Source organism: Acinonyx jubatus, chromosome B2, assembly GCF_027475565.1.
Source record: "Acinonyx jubatus isolate Ajub_Pintada_27869175 chromosome B2, VMU_Ajub_asm_v1.0, whole genome shotgun sequence".
Taxonomy (NCBI): domain Eukaryota; kingdom Metazoa; phylum Chordata; class Mammalia; order Carnivora; family Felidae; genus Acinonyx; species Acinonyx jubatus.
In genome coordinates this window covers 12,704,387-12,716,847 of record NC_069385.1, presented here as the reverse complement: position 1 = coordinate 12,716,847, position 12,461 = coordinate 12,704,387, and the positions used below count along the sequence as shown (strand labels likewise).

At 42.3% G+C, this 12,461-nt stretch overlaps 1 protein-coding gene across 4 annotated transcripts in view; it reads left to right on the top strand.

Annotated features, from left to right (window-relative positions):
- Positions 1 to 12,461, top strand: part of SCAF8 (SR-related CTD associated factor 8) — a 202,260-nt gene that overhangs the window by 127,182 nt on the left and 62,617 nt on the right. The gene's annotated exons all lie outside the window — the stretch shown is intronic.

Sequence of the window (12,461 nt, the reverse complement as noted above, 5' to 3'; positions counted from 1 at the left end):
ACATACATTGCAATACTGGTTTCAGGAGGAGAATTCAGTGATGCATCACCTACATACAACACCCAGTGCTCATCACAAGTGCCCTCCTTAGTACCCATCACCCATCTAGCCCATCCCCCATCCACCTACCTCCATCAACCCATAGTTCGTTCTCTGTCATTAAGAGCCTCTTGTGGTTTGTTTCCCTCTCTTCTCTTCCCTACCCCTTCCCATATGTTCATCTGTTTTGTTTCTTAAATTCCACATATGACTGAAATCATATAGTATTTGTCTTTGACTGACTTTTTTCACTTAGCATAATACATCACATTGCAAATGGCATCCACACCATTGCAGGTGGCAAGATTTCATCCTTTTTGATGGATGAGTAATACTCCATTTAATACACACACACACACACACACACACACACACACACACACACACACACACACCCACACCCACCACATCTTCTTTGTCCATTCATCAGTTCTCTATGGGCTCTCTCCCTAGTTTGCCTATTGTTGATAATGCTGCTATAAACATTGGGGTGCACACACCCCTTCGAATTTGAGTTTTGTATCCTTTGGGTAAATAACTAATAGTGCATTTGCTGGGTAGTAGGATAGGTCTAATTTTACTTTCTTGAGGAGCCTCCATACTGTTCTCCAGAGTGGCTGCACCAGTTTGCATTCTCACCAACAGTGCAAGCAGGTTCCCCTCTCTCCGCATCGCCACCAATACTTGTTGTCTCTTATGTTGTTAATGTTAGCTATCCTGACAGGTGTGAAAGTGGTTTCTCATCATGGTTTTGATTTGTATTTCCCTGATGATGAATGATGTTGAGCATCTTTTCATTTGTCCACTGGCCATCTGGACGTCTTCTTTGGAAAAGTGTTTATTCATGTCTTCTGCCCATTTCTTAACTGGGTTATTTGTTTTTTGGGTGTTGAGTTTATAGATTTTGAATACTATGATTTATTTTATAACTGGAATTTATACTTCTTAATCCCCTTCAACCTGTTTTGCCCGCCCCCTAACCCTGCCCCCTCTGATAACCAACAATTTGTTTCCTGTGTCATTAAGTCTGTTTCCATTTTGTTTTGTTTTGTTTATTAGATTCCACATATAAATGAAATCATATGGTATTTATTTTTCTCTGACTTACTTCACTTAGCACAAGACCCTCTAGGTCCATCCATGTTGTTGCAAATGGTAAGATTTCTTTTCTTTTTTTTTCTAAGTAGGCTCCATGCCTACCATGGGGCTCCAACTCATGACCCTGAGATCAAGAGTCACATGCTCTACCAACTGAGCCAGCCAGTGCCCCAGATTTCTTGTTTTTCCTGTGGCTAAGTAATATTCCATCACATGTATATACCACATCTTCTTTATCCATTCACTTATCGATGGACCCTTAGGTTGTCAAATTAAAACTTTTTCATATCCTCTTGGTAGAGGGAAGATAATATGGAATCTGATTATATGCAAAGGATTATAGTAAGAACAGGTTAACTGCAGTTGCTGGGTGATGACCACCTATCTCTCTGCCTTGGTTGCCTCATCTGTAAAGTGGGAGTGCACAGACCAGCAGCTGTTTAGAATGAGTATCAGGTGACATCATGGTAAAAATTCCTCGGAAGTTTGGAGAAGCTTAAAAAAAACTTTTGTAAGTGAATAGTGCTGTTTGTTGCACTTCTAGAAACCACATTCTCAGTCTCTGGGAATTAAGGATAAAACAGAATTTCCTCAGGCTGCCTTTAAGTGAACTAGGTAAAGAGAAAAGAGGCAGTAGAATTGGAGTTACCAGCTTCTACAAATAAAAATATCAGACATCTGGTTGAATTCGAATTTCAGATAAACAGTGATTTTTTAGGATAAGTATATCTGAAATTCAAACTCAACTGGGCATCCTGTATTTTACGTTGCATCTGTAATTAATGAGAAACCTAGAATCACAGTAGAGCCAAGACATTGGCTGATGGCTTGATGTCCTAGAATGTGTAGGGGTTTCACCAGTGGCCTGGTCTCCATGAACTACTGTAGGTAACCTGGAAATGATGCCTCGCTCTCCTGTCTCCTTCCTCCTCATCCTCAGAATTGGGGAGTGTTGGCATTATTGAGCATTGTGTGGCCATCACTGTAATTATAGAATAATAGTAATGATTATTCTGTATTGACCACCTGCTATACTAGACCCTTTACGCAAATTACTTACCTGTGAGAATAGGCAAAATTATTTCACTTCACAGATGAAACACACACTCTAGCCCAAGTTACACAGCTAATTTGGATAAAAGGTGGGCTTTCACTCCAGGGTGTGTGATGATAAATCCTGTGTTCCTAACATCCACTCTGCATGTTTTGGATGTAGGTGACTTGTAGCCAACTCGGTGACAGAGAATTGCTGAGAGCTTCCTTCCTTCTCTGTGATGTGAACCTCTCTTCAGAACCCTGGGCTGCGTGTTCAGATGCCAAGCTCGGTCATTCTTTTCAGATTTAGCTTTTGTTCACTTTGTTTGCCTAAAATAATGTTTTATCTTCCTAATTAAAATAGTGCGCTGTGATCCCTTCAGAAATCTTTAGGTCCCCTCCTCACATCTGTAGATTTTCAGCATGGGATGAATGAGCTCATGTCCGCCTTCCATGTGACAAGTTGGAGAAAGACGTACAGGGGCCTACAGAAGCTGCTCTGTGCCCAGCACTGATCTATTCGCCACACACAGCTTTTAAAATTTTTTTTTTTTAAGGTCTATTTATTTTTGAGACAGAGAGAGCAGAGCATGAATGGGGGAGGGTCAGAGAGAGAGGGAGACACAGAATGTGAAACAGGCTCCAGGCTCTGAGCAGTCAGCACAGAGCCTGACGCGGGGCTCGAACTCACGGACCGCGAGATCGTGACCTGAGCCAAAGTCGGACACCTAACTGACTGAGCCACCCAGGCGCCCCATACACACACAGCTTTTAAAATGAGCTACATCGAGAAAGAATGGAATCCATTGTTGAAAAATATTTTATCAACCAAATTATGTGGGAAGTTATTTTTATTTTCTTTCAGCTCTATCACCACCACCTTCTCCATCTGATTTCACTTCTGCTGTGTTCTTAGCTGCAGAGATTTTAGAAAGATGACAGTTGGTTGACTATGAAATGTAGGATCTATTTTTATTCCAGATCATCGATTGAAGTTTGACAGACTTAAAGCAATGGCATGTTCTATTCAATTATAAGATTAGTACCTACCCAGTGAGTTCTGCTAGTCTAGACAATGTTCTGGTTCTCTAGTAATTAAAGATCACATTTTGGCCTAATTGACTTTGCAGGGAGATTTTAGTTATAGGAATTTAAAATTCACACGCACCCACCCAGCTTCCTCTGTGTGTGCCCTCTTCTCCCCAATTTATCTCTTCACCCACTTGAAAGCTTCTGAGAGCTTATGTGTGTGCCATGTCCTGCAAAAGCTTGTCTTTGTCATCTTTCTCATTTTTGTAAGCTGTATTTGACAGGTGCATGTGACATTTGGGAAACTGCTTTCAAAGTTGCATTTGGATTTTAGTAGCCAATTTAAATATATGAGAAAGCCACATCTTTTTACAATTTGAAGCTGAAGGCGTTTTGCATTCAGTATCTTTTAAGTAAGGAATACAGTGAATGAACAACGACGAAACAGTCCCAGTTTTAAGTATCTTTCAATAACATTTTGGACTAAGGAGCATAGGAGATACTCAAACTCAATACAATCAATTCAGCACAATCCATCCTGCAGTATAAACTGATACCGTTAACCATTTACAGCTGTACATTTGAATTCGCTAACTTTTGAGACCTGGCTAAGATAGATATTTGATATCAGTTTTGCAGAACCCATTTATATGTGGGTTCTTACGTAGAATTAAGTAATAATAAATCATTCAAGACTGAAATGATCAGGAGACAGAGTTTGCAGATTAATGGTAGTAGGGCACGTGTGGAAATTCCTTCTCATGCTTATGTCAGTAACGATCATACATCTGGCTATCGATGCCCTTGAGCCAATTTTAAGATATCACTAGCATGCAACTTTTTATCTCTGGTGCTTAGCAATGTGCCAGACCATGCCTAGTTCTCAGTAAGTATTTGTTGGATGAAAATTAAATGTCCTGGTTGGAGTGTGTTCATATTTATTATATTTAACAGAGAAATAAAAAGATCTTTGCTTCATTTCATTTTACATGCTCTCCTTATTGTTAAGGAATGTGGGAACAGAAAATTTGAGGTTCTAAAATATTTCAATGAACAACAAAAATAACAGTTTAGAAATATTAATAAAATCATTTATAAAAGGCTTTTTCTCAAAAAGCACATAAACACACCTACCTCTTCATACATGGAAAACAAGTATGACAGACTCTCTAGGTACTTTTATATGATATAATGATAAATATTGTCCCCAGAAGTCAGGACTTCCTATCATTAAAAATTTGCTCTTAATTTTTTTTTAACATTTATTCATTTTTGAGAGACAGAGCATGAGCGGGGAAGGGGCAGAGAGAGAGGGAGACACAGAATCTGAAGCAGGCTCCAGGTTCTGAGCTGTCAGCACAGAGCCCGACACGGGGCTCGAACTCACGAACTGTGAAATGATGTCCCAAGCCGAAGTCGGATGTTCAACTGACTGAGCCACCCAGGCGCCCCAAAAATTTGCTCTTATAAGCAGGAGTTATAAAATAGCATTGGCTCTGTATTCAAACTTCCCTTGAGGTGTTATTATTGAATACTGTAGCAGTTAACATCTCTGTTCTGGGGCACATACTGTAAGTTCCCTCCTGTGCCCAGTGGCATAACAATAGAACTTTGTTCATCCAAATAAATACTAGATACAAATTATCCAGCAAAGTCATCCCTTATATTCTGCTTGTTTCACTATAGTTTTCCAGTAGGAGAAATCCCACTTTTATAATTGAAATCAGTGAGGAAAAAAAAAGTAAATGAAAACTTGAGGTTTTGCTAGAATTTATTCCCTCAGGTAAGAGTCCTGCCTGTAGAGCCACTGTGACTGACTGAAAGAATAGACCCACTGAGTATGAAAAGAGAAACATTTTGGAAAATGTGTTGCTACTCCAAGTTTTATATAGTAGCTAACAATGTTGAGTCTCCTTCTCCTGACTTTTTAATCTTCCTGTTAATTTAACTCCAATGAGGGTACTATACAGGGAACTTTTTGGCTAAAAGGGTCTGGCCTAGGAATCTTTCCTGGTTACTGAGAAAAGTATAAAGTTATACTGGGGGAAGAGGGAATCTTGTAATTTAATTCTCTAAAAACTATGCTTCCAACCAATGCAAATTGTTTTTTTTTTTTAATATTTATTTTGAGAGACAGTAAGAAAGAGAGAGCACATGAGCAGGGGAGAGGCAGAGAGAGAGAGAGAGAGAGAGAGAGAGAGAGAGAGAATCCCAAGCAGGCTCTGCACTGTCAGTGTGGAGCTCAGCATGGGGCTCAATCTCACGAACCATGAGATCATTACCTGAGCCGAAATCAACAGTTGACTGCCTAACCAGCTGAGCCACCTAGGTGCCCCTGTTTTATTTTTAAGCCATCTTGTAGTAGTACCCTTAGAACTGCCAGTCTTGCTACCTTTAACATTTGTGCCTCTGGTGGGATAATCTGAAATAGAACAAGCCACCCCTGTGCCCTCGACCCATTTAACTTGTCCTCGAAATTGCACCAGTCTTCTCTGTTTTCGGTCCAGGATGCGTAGTCAGAATTCACTTTGGCTAAGCTGAGATTCTTTATCACCCTACTTAAAATGAGCATAACCGTATGTCCCCGTTTGCCCCAGAGATCCCTAGTTTATGTCTCTTGTCTCAGTGTGATTATTAATAGTGCTTCTTTTCGATCTTGAAATGTCCTTCCATGGACAAGAAATTATATGGTCCTCATACTTTTAACTGTGAAATCAGATGCATGTAATGTAATAGTCACAAGTCATACAACAACACACGGAGTTTGAGTGACTTAGAAGGGAGAATGGAAGTTGTCAGAATTTGGCAGGTTAATCTACCAGCTGTGAAGGGGAAGGCAGAAATAGCAACTTGCTGATGTGTTTGAGGAAGATTGGTGGCACAGAGCTGAAGCCCTGGAATGACTTTTAGCCTTGAGTTAGACATTTATCTCAGATTTTTGTTGAGTGCCTACCATATGCCGGGTGCCACGGGGAGCAGTGGTGATACAGCAGTGAATGTGAGAGACCTGGCCGTGTCCTCAAAGAGCCGGCAGGAATTATCCAGTCTGGCTCCGTCCAACCCACATGAACAGGTCACTATAAAACTTTACTTAGTAAACCAAAGATGTTGGCGTATGTTCAGACTGCGTGAATATGTGCAGACTCTGAACATGTTCTCATAGTCTCTAATCTCATAGTCTAACGTTGCTACTTTATGGGATCGTAAACTCAGGGTAGTGTTTCTGTGTGAGGAACCACCTGTAAGAGCTTGTGCCCCACTAAATCGGTTATGCATCTGGAGTGGCTGATACCTGCCGTGCTAGTATTGTAGCACTTCCTGTCGAGAGACATCAGAATGTCTGTTGTGATACACCTGAGAACTAAACAAACTGGTCATTTAGTTCCTAAACCACTCAAATCGTCCAGTGCTTATAAGAAATCCTGACTGGGGCACCTGGGTGGCTCAGTCGATTGAGTGTCCGAATTGGGCTCAGGTCACGATCTCACGGTTCCTAGGTTCGAGCCCTGCATCAGGCTCGGGGCTGACAGCTCAGAGCCTGGAGCCTGCTTCCGATTCTGTGTCTCCCTCTCTCTCTGTCCCTCCCCTGCTCACGCTCTGTCTTTCTCTTTCCCTACAAAATAAATGAACATTAAAAAATTTTTAAAAAAGAAATCCTTACTGATTTAGAATTACTTATCCATGATCTCCCATTGTTCTGAAACACAGCCGGTAAAAACCAGGAAGTGGGTACCGGAGGCTCCTGAGCAGCCAGAGCAGTTGTGACAAGGCCTGTTTTGGAGGAACACACAGGATCGGGAGGGCTAAGCCAAGCACGACAGCTTTGGGCAGGCCAGGCCATGGCCAGGGCAGCTAGTCAAGATGGATGTGGTCAAGCAAGCAGGCCCAGGGTCTTATTGTAGGGGGCATCAAGCCATCTGGGAGTTAATGGAGAGAACGTATGCGTTCAAAGGCGGTTTGAAGGACAAGGACGAGGGTCCAGCTTACTCCTGGTCTACATGAACGCGGACAAGTCTCTTATGAAACCCACGTATGGACCGTAGAATGGATTCAGGTTGATACCAGACACCGCTCTAAGATTCTTAGCCATCTGGTTTTCTAGTGCGAGGTTAGTACGGAGATGAAGCTGATGAGCTGTCCTGAGCGAGACAGTCCGGCAACGAGGCTGGCATCTAGTGTGGGCGGGAGACAGCAGCAGGCAGTAACTGGTGGTAGCATCACATTGTGAGCAACAATAGAAGTCTCTTAACGAAGAGCAAAACCCAGCCAGAGGCCTTGCATTTTGCCGTGTCCAAATATGCCGCTGAACTGGGCTTACATTCCGCGTGCAGATTTGTAGTCCCAACAAAATTATCTTATGTGGAAGATCCCATTTCTCAACATTGTAGACAACTGAGATTTAATGTTTATTGTAGACAAGGAGTCGTCTGTTTTCTTTCCAAGTTAGTTCACACAACCACAAATCCATATTTAACTCTGAAGCCTCTATTTCTTTCTTTCTTTTTTTTTTTTTCTGGTTGATTTTCAAGGGACCAGTTTTTTAATTTTAGGTATAAGAGGGATGTTGGCTATGGCCTTGACTTTTTCTTGCATGTGTAGAACATTGAGTCCCATCATTCTTCCTCTCAACACCAAATGGCTTTCTGGATGTGCACTGCTTAGTTGTGTTTTCCATTTGAAAACACTTTGAAGTTCTCCCGGTGAAATTAAGAAAGTTTATTTTTGTTGAATGAAAACAGTAGCCACAACTCTGTTTTACTTGAAACTAAGTGCAAAGATGGCGTCCTGTAAAACAGGAGGTATTAGGTCCTGTTAAAAGCACATGAGCCTTTGAGGTTGATCTCCTTGAAATCCAGTGTCTCCCACAGAACAGCGTTGAGATGGCAGGGAAGGCACCTGAATTGTCTATGCCCAGATTCCCTCATGTAGAACAGGGATTCCACGAACAGTACCTTCCTCAGAGAGCCATTTGGGGATTGCGTGAAATCATGTATGTGTAGTTTTAGCACGGTGCCTTGTATGTACTTGAGTACTCATGACTATTATTTTATTCAGATTTTTTTTTTCAAAGGCTCCTACATGCTATAGATTTAGATCTCTTTAAATAACGTTTCAGGAGCCACTTTTTCTCCCTGTTCACAGTGTGTCTGCCCCAATCCCCACCTCATTGTCAAGCCACAAGCTGGCCCTGATTTGAGGGAGGACAGGAGGTAGAGAATCACTCTCTGATGCCCTTGGGCATGAGGGTTCTGGCCCATAAGGAAAAGCCATGGAATATTCGAGAGAGATCAGTGGATGACAGGGACAGGTACATTCCACATTACCTGTTAAAGGAAAGGAGCTTAGTTTTTACTTTGAAAGATGAAAGAATACCATAGCAAACTTTAATTTTCCCTAAAAGTTCACTTCTGACCTTCAGTAACCCTATGAGGAAACAATCACTTTTTCCCCCCTTAGGTCTTACACTGCTCTAGACTATAATTCTTTGGGTAGACATTTCATTTTTCGTTTTATGTCAGCCTTATAGTTTGTTTGATTCTGTTGTATGTTTTCCTATCTGAGGAGCAAGCAGAAGGCATCTTATATATATCGGATTTGATGGTTCTTCAGGGATCTAAATGGGAAATGGATGTGGGTCGTGTTCTGACTTGTTTCCAAAGTCAGCTCTTAGGATCCCCATTACTCTCCAGCACAGCTGACCAGCGTCCCCTTAGCAGGGAGAACACTTGGCAGTAAGCAGTTTATGAAAGACACTTTTTTGGAAAGCCCTGAACATTCCTTATACTCCCCAAGGAAACTTTATTTAAAATTACCACTCTTTATTATACTTAGCTAAAAATATTCATCCCATATCGTGCTAAGTGCTCAATTAGGTTGAATATTTACACATACATTAAAACTTAGCAGTGGCTGTATTTACAAAGTGTAAGGGAGCACTAAGTAAATGTACTGCTTCCTTTACTGGAAGCACCACTTGACTGTGGAAAGGAAGAGTGGTAGGATTGTACAGGTTTGTGTTTGGGTGGGAAATTTTCTCTTTTCTTTCTTTCTCTCTCCCTTCCTTCCTTCCCTCCTTCCTTCCTTCCTTCATTCTTTCTTTCTTTCTTTCTTTCTTTCTTTCTTTCTTTCTTTCTTTCTCTTTCCTTCCTTTTTCTTTCTTTCTTTCTCTTTCCTTCTCTCTCTTTCTTTCTCTTTCTCTTTCTTTCCTTTTCTTTCTTTCTTTCTTTCTTTCTTTCTTTCTTTCTTTCTTTCTTTCTTTCTTTTCCTTCCTTCCTTCCTTCCTTCCTTCACTTCTTTCTTTCTTTCTTTCTTTCTTTCTTTCTTTCTTTCCTTTCTTTGCTTTCTTTTTCTTTCTCTTTCCTCCCTTCTCTTTCTTTCTTTCTTTTTCTTCCTTCCTTCCTTCACTTCTTTCTTTCTTTCTTTCTCTTTCCTTCCTTTTTCTTTCTTTCTTTCTCTTTCCTTCTCTCTCTTTCTTTCTCTTTCTCTTTCTTTCCTTTTCTTTCTTTCTTTCTTTCTTTCTTTCTTTCTTTCTTTCTTTCTTTCCTTTTCTTCCTTCCTTCCTTTCTTCATTTCTTTTCTTTCTTTCTTTCTTTCTTTCTTTCTTTCTTTCTTTCTTTTCCTTCCTTCCTTCCTTCCTTCACTTCTTTCTTTCTTTCTTTCTTTCTTTCTTTCTTTCTTTTCTTTCTTTGCTTTCTTTTTCTTTCTCTTTCCTTCCTTCTCTTTCTTTCTTTCTTTTTCTTCCTTCCTTCCTTCACTTCTTTCTTTCTTTCTCTTTCCTTCCTTTTTCTTTCTTTCTTTCTCTTTCCTTCCTTTTTCTTTCTTTCTTTCTCTTTCCTTCTCTCTCTTTCTTTCTCTTTCTTTCTTTCTTTCTTTCTTTCTTTCTTTCTTTCTTTCTTTTTCTTCCTTCCTTCCTTTCTTCATTTCTTTTCTTTCTTTCTTTCTTTCTTTCTTTCTTTCTTTCTTTCTTTCTTTTCCTTCCTTCCTTCCTTCCTTCCTTCCTTCCTTCCTTCTGATATTGCACCTTCCTTGTGGAATGCACAGACAGGGCCCAGAGGAACAGGGAGCAAGGTTGGAGATAATGAGAGGGCAGAACAAAGGGCAGGTGATGGTGGGTGAGGTTGGGAGACAGGCTCAGTAACTCCTAGGACTCCAGGGGATGTGGGATCTGGCCGAGAGTGCATAGGTAGATGGGGTGGCCGTCGGGAAGGCTCACTGGTAGAGTGTAAGCACACACTACAATAAAGCCTGGATGGTAGGGGCTTGAAGGATGAGTGGAGCATAGGCTACAATTTGTCTAATGTCAGCTGAAAGTCTTCTCTTTGTATTCTTCTGGAGGGGAATAGTCACTTGGGAGGGAAGGAGGTGGTGAGTTGTCTGCGGGAATTCTTAGTATTCTCTATGCCTGCTTTCCAAATTATACTTTTTAGCTCTGATCGCTCTGGTTTGGGGCAAGCAGGTAATGTATAATTTTCACGGAGTTTCCTAACAACCAAAGGTGGGAAGTGGCATTCTTCTGTAACACGTCACACCCAGGGTCTGGACTTTTCACTGGCAGCTGGGGTACAGTGGAAAGAGCGTTGGAAGACTGGGGTTCAGATCTGACCTCTGATACCTACCTTACACCATTATCACACCTGAGCCCACTTCTCATTCATGAAACTGCCTTAACACCTGTCTTCCCCAAATGTGAGGATAAAAAATGTGCAGAGACCTTGTTCTAGAGACAGTCCTAGCGTATGCTCTATAAATGTTCCATTCGCAATGTCACCTGTAATGAGACCATTATCACCAAGGTTTTAGGTATTTATTTCATTTTATTCATTCATTCATTCATTTATTTTGAGAGAGAGAGAGAAAGAGGGTAGGGAAAGGGCAGAGAGAGAGAGGGAGAAAGAGAATCCCAAGCAGGCTCCGTGCTCAGCCCAGAGCCCGACGCGGGGCTTGATCTCAGGAGCATGAGATTGCGACCTGATCCGAAGTCAAGAGCCAGATGCTTACAGAGGAGCCACCCCGGGCACTCTATCCCGGCGTATTCTAAGTCTTAAGGGCTTAGTGAGAAACCGTTCATTCAGCAAATAGTGCCTACCTGCCACATTTTTTAGGCACTACAGTAGACACTAGTTCTACCACGGTGGCAACATACACATCCCAGCCTGAAGTTCAACAAAACGAAATTGACCTAGTGCCCATTCTGTGCTGGCGTGGATGGTGTTACACAACAACAAAAAGATTTGTAGCGTTTTTTTTAAATTTTTTTTTAACGTTTTTATTTATTTTTGAGACAGAGACAGAGCATGAGCAGGGGAGGGGCAGAGAGAGAGGGAGCCACAGAATCGGAAGCAGGCTCCAGGCTCCGAGCCGTCCGCCCAGAGCCCGACGCGGGGCTCGAACTCACGAGCCGTGACATCATGACCTGAGCCGAAGTCGGATGTTTAACCGACCGAGCCACCCAGGCGCCCCTCTTAGTGCCATTTTATCGTTACGCACCGCAACAGGTCCTTCAGCAATCTGTAGTGCTGTGGAAAAAACCCTGGAAGTTCTTGGTGGGGAGTGCTGGCCTTCGGGCTGTGGTGCTTCCGTCTGAGCTGTGGGATCTGTGGCCCGCCAACCCCCACCCTCTGTGATCCCACTGGGTTCCAGTGTCCTCTGCTCTAAAATGGAAATAACAGCACCTGCCTACATTGGTTTTCATATACTGGGAAATGTGTGCAGATTGTAAAGCATTGTTGACATCCTGAGGTTCCTAAATGGTTATTGAGCTATTTTTGTAATAGCCTTAACACTTTTTACCTATGTTCTCAGGTTCGTTTTGTTTTTTTTTTTCCAACGTTTTTATTTATTTTTGGGACAGAGAGAGACAGAGCATGAACGGGGGAGGGGCAGAGAGAGAGGGAGACACAGAATCGGAAGCACGCTCCAGGCTCCGAGCCATCCGCCCAGAGCCTGACGCGGGGCTCGAACTCACGGACCGCGAGATCGTGACCTGGCTGAAGTCGGACGCTCAACCGACTGCGCCACCCAGGCGCCCCTAAAAAATATTTTTTAATGTTTATTTTATTTTTGAGAGGCAGAGACAGAGCATGAATGGGGGAGGGGCAGAGAGAGAGGGAGACACAGAATCGGAAGCAGGCTCCAGGCTCCGAGCCGTCCGCCCAGAGCCCGACGCGGGGCTCGAACTCGCGGACCGCGAGATCGTGACCTGAGCTGAAGTCGGACGCTCAACCGACTGCGCCACCCAGGCGCCCCAAGATTTATAGTTT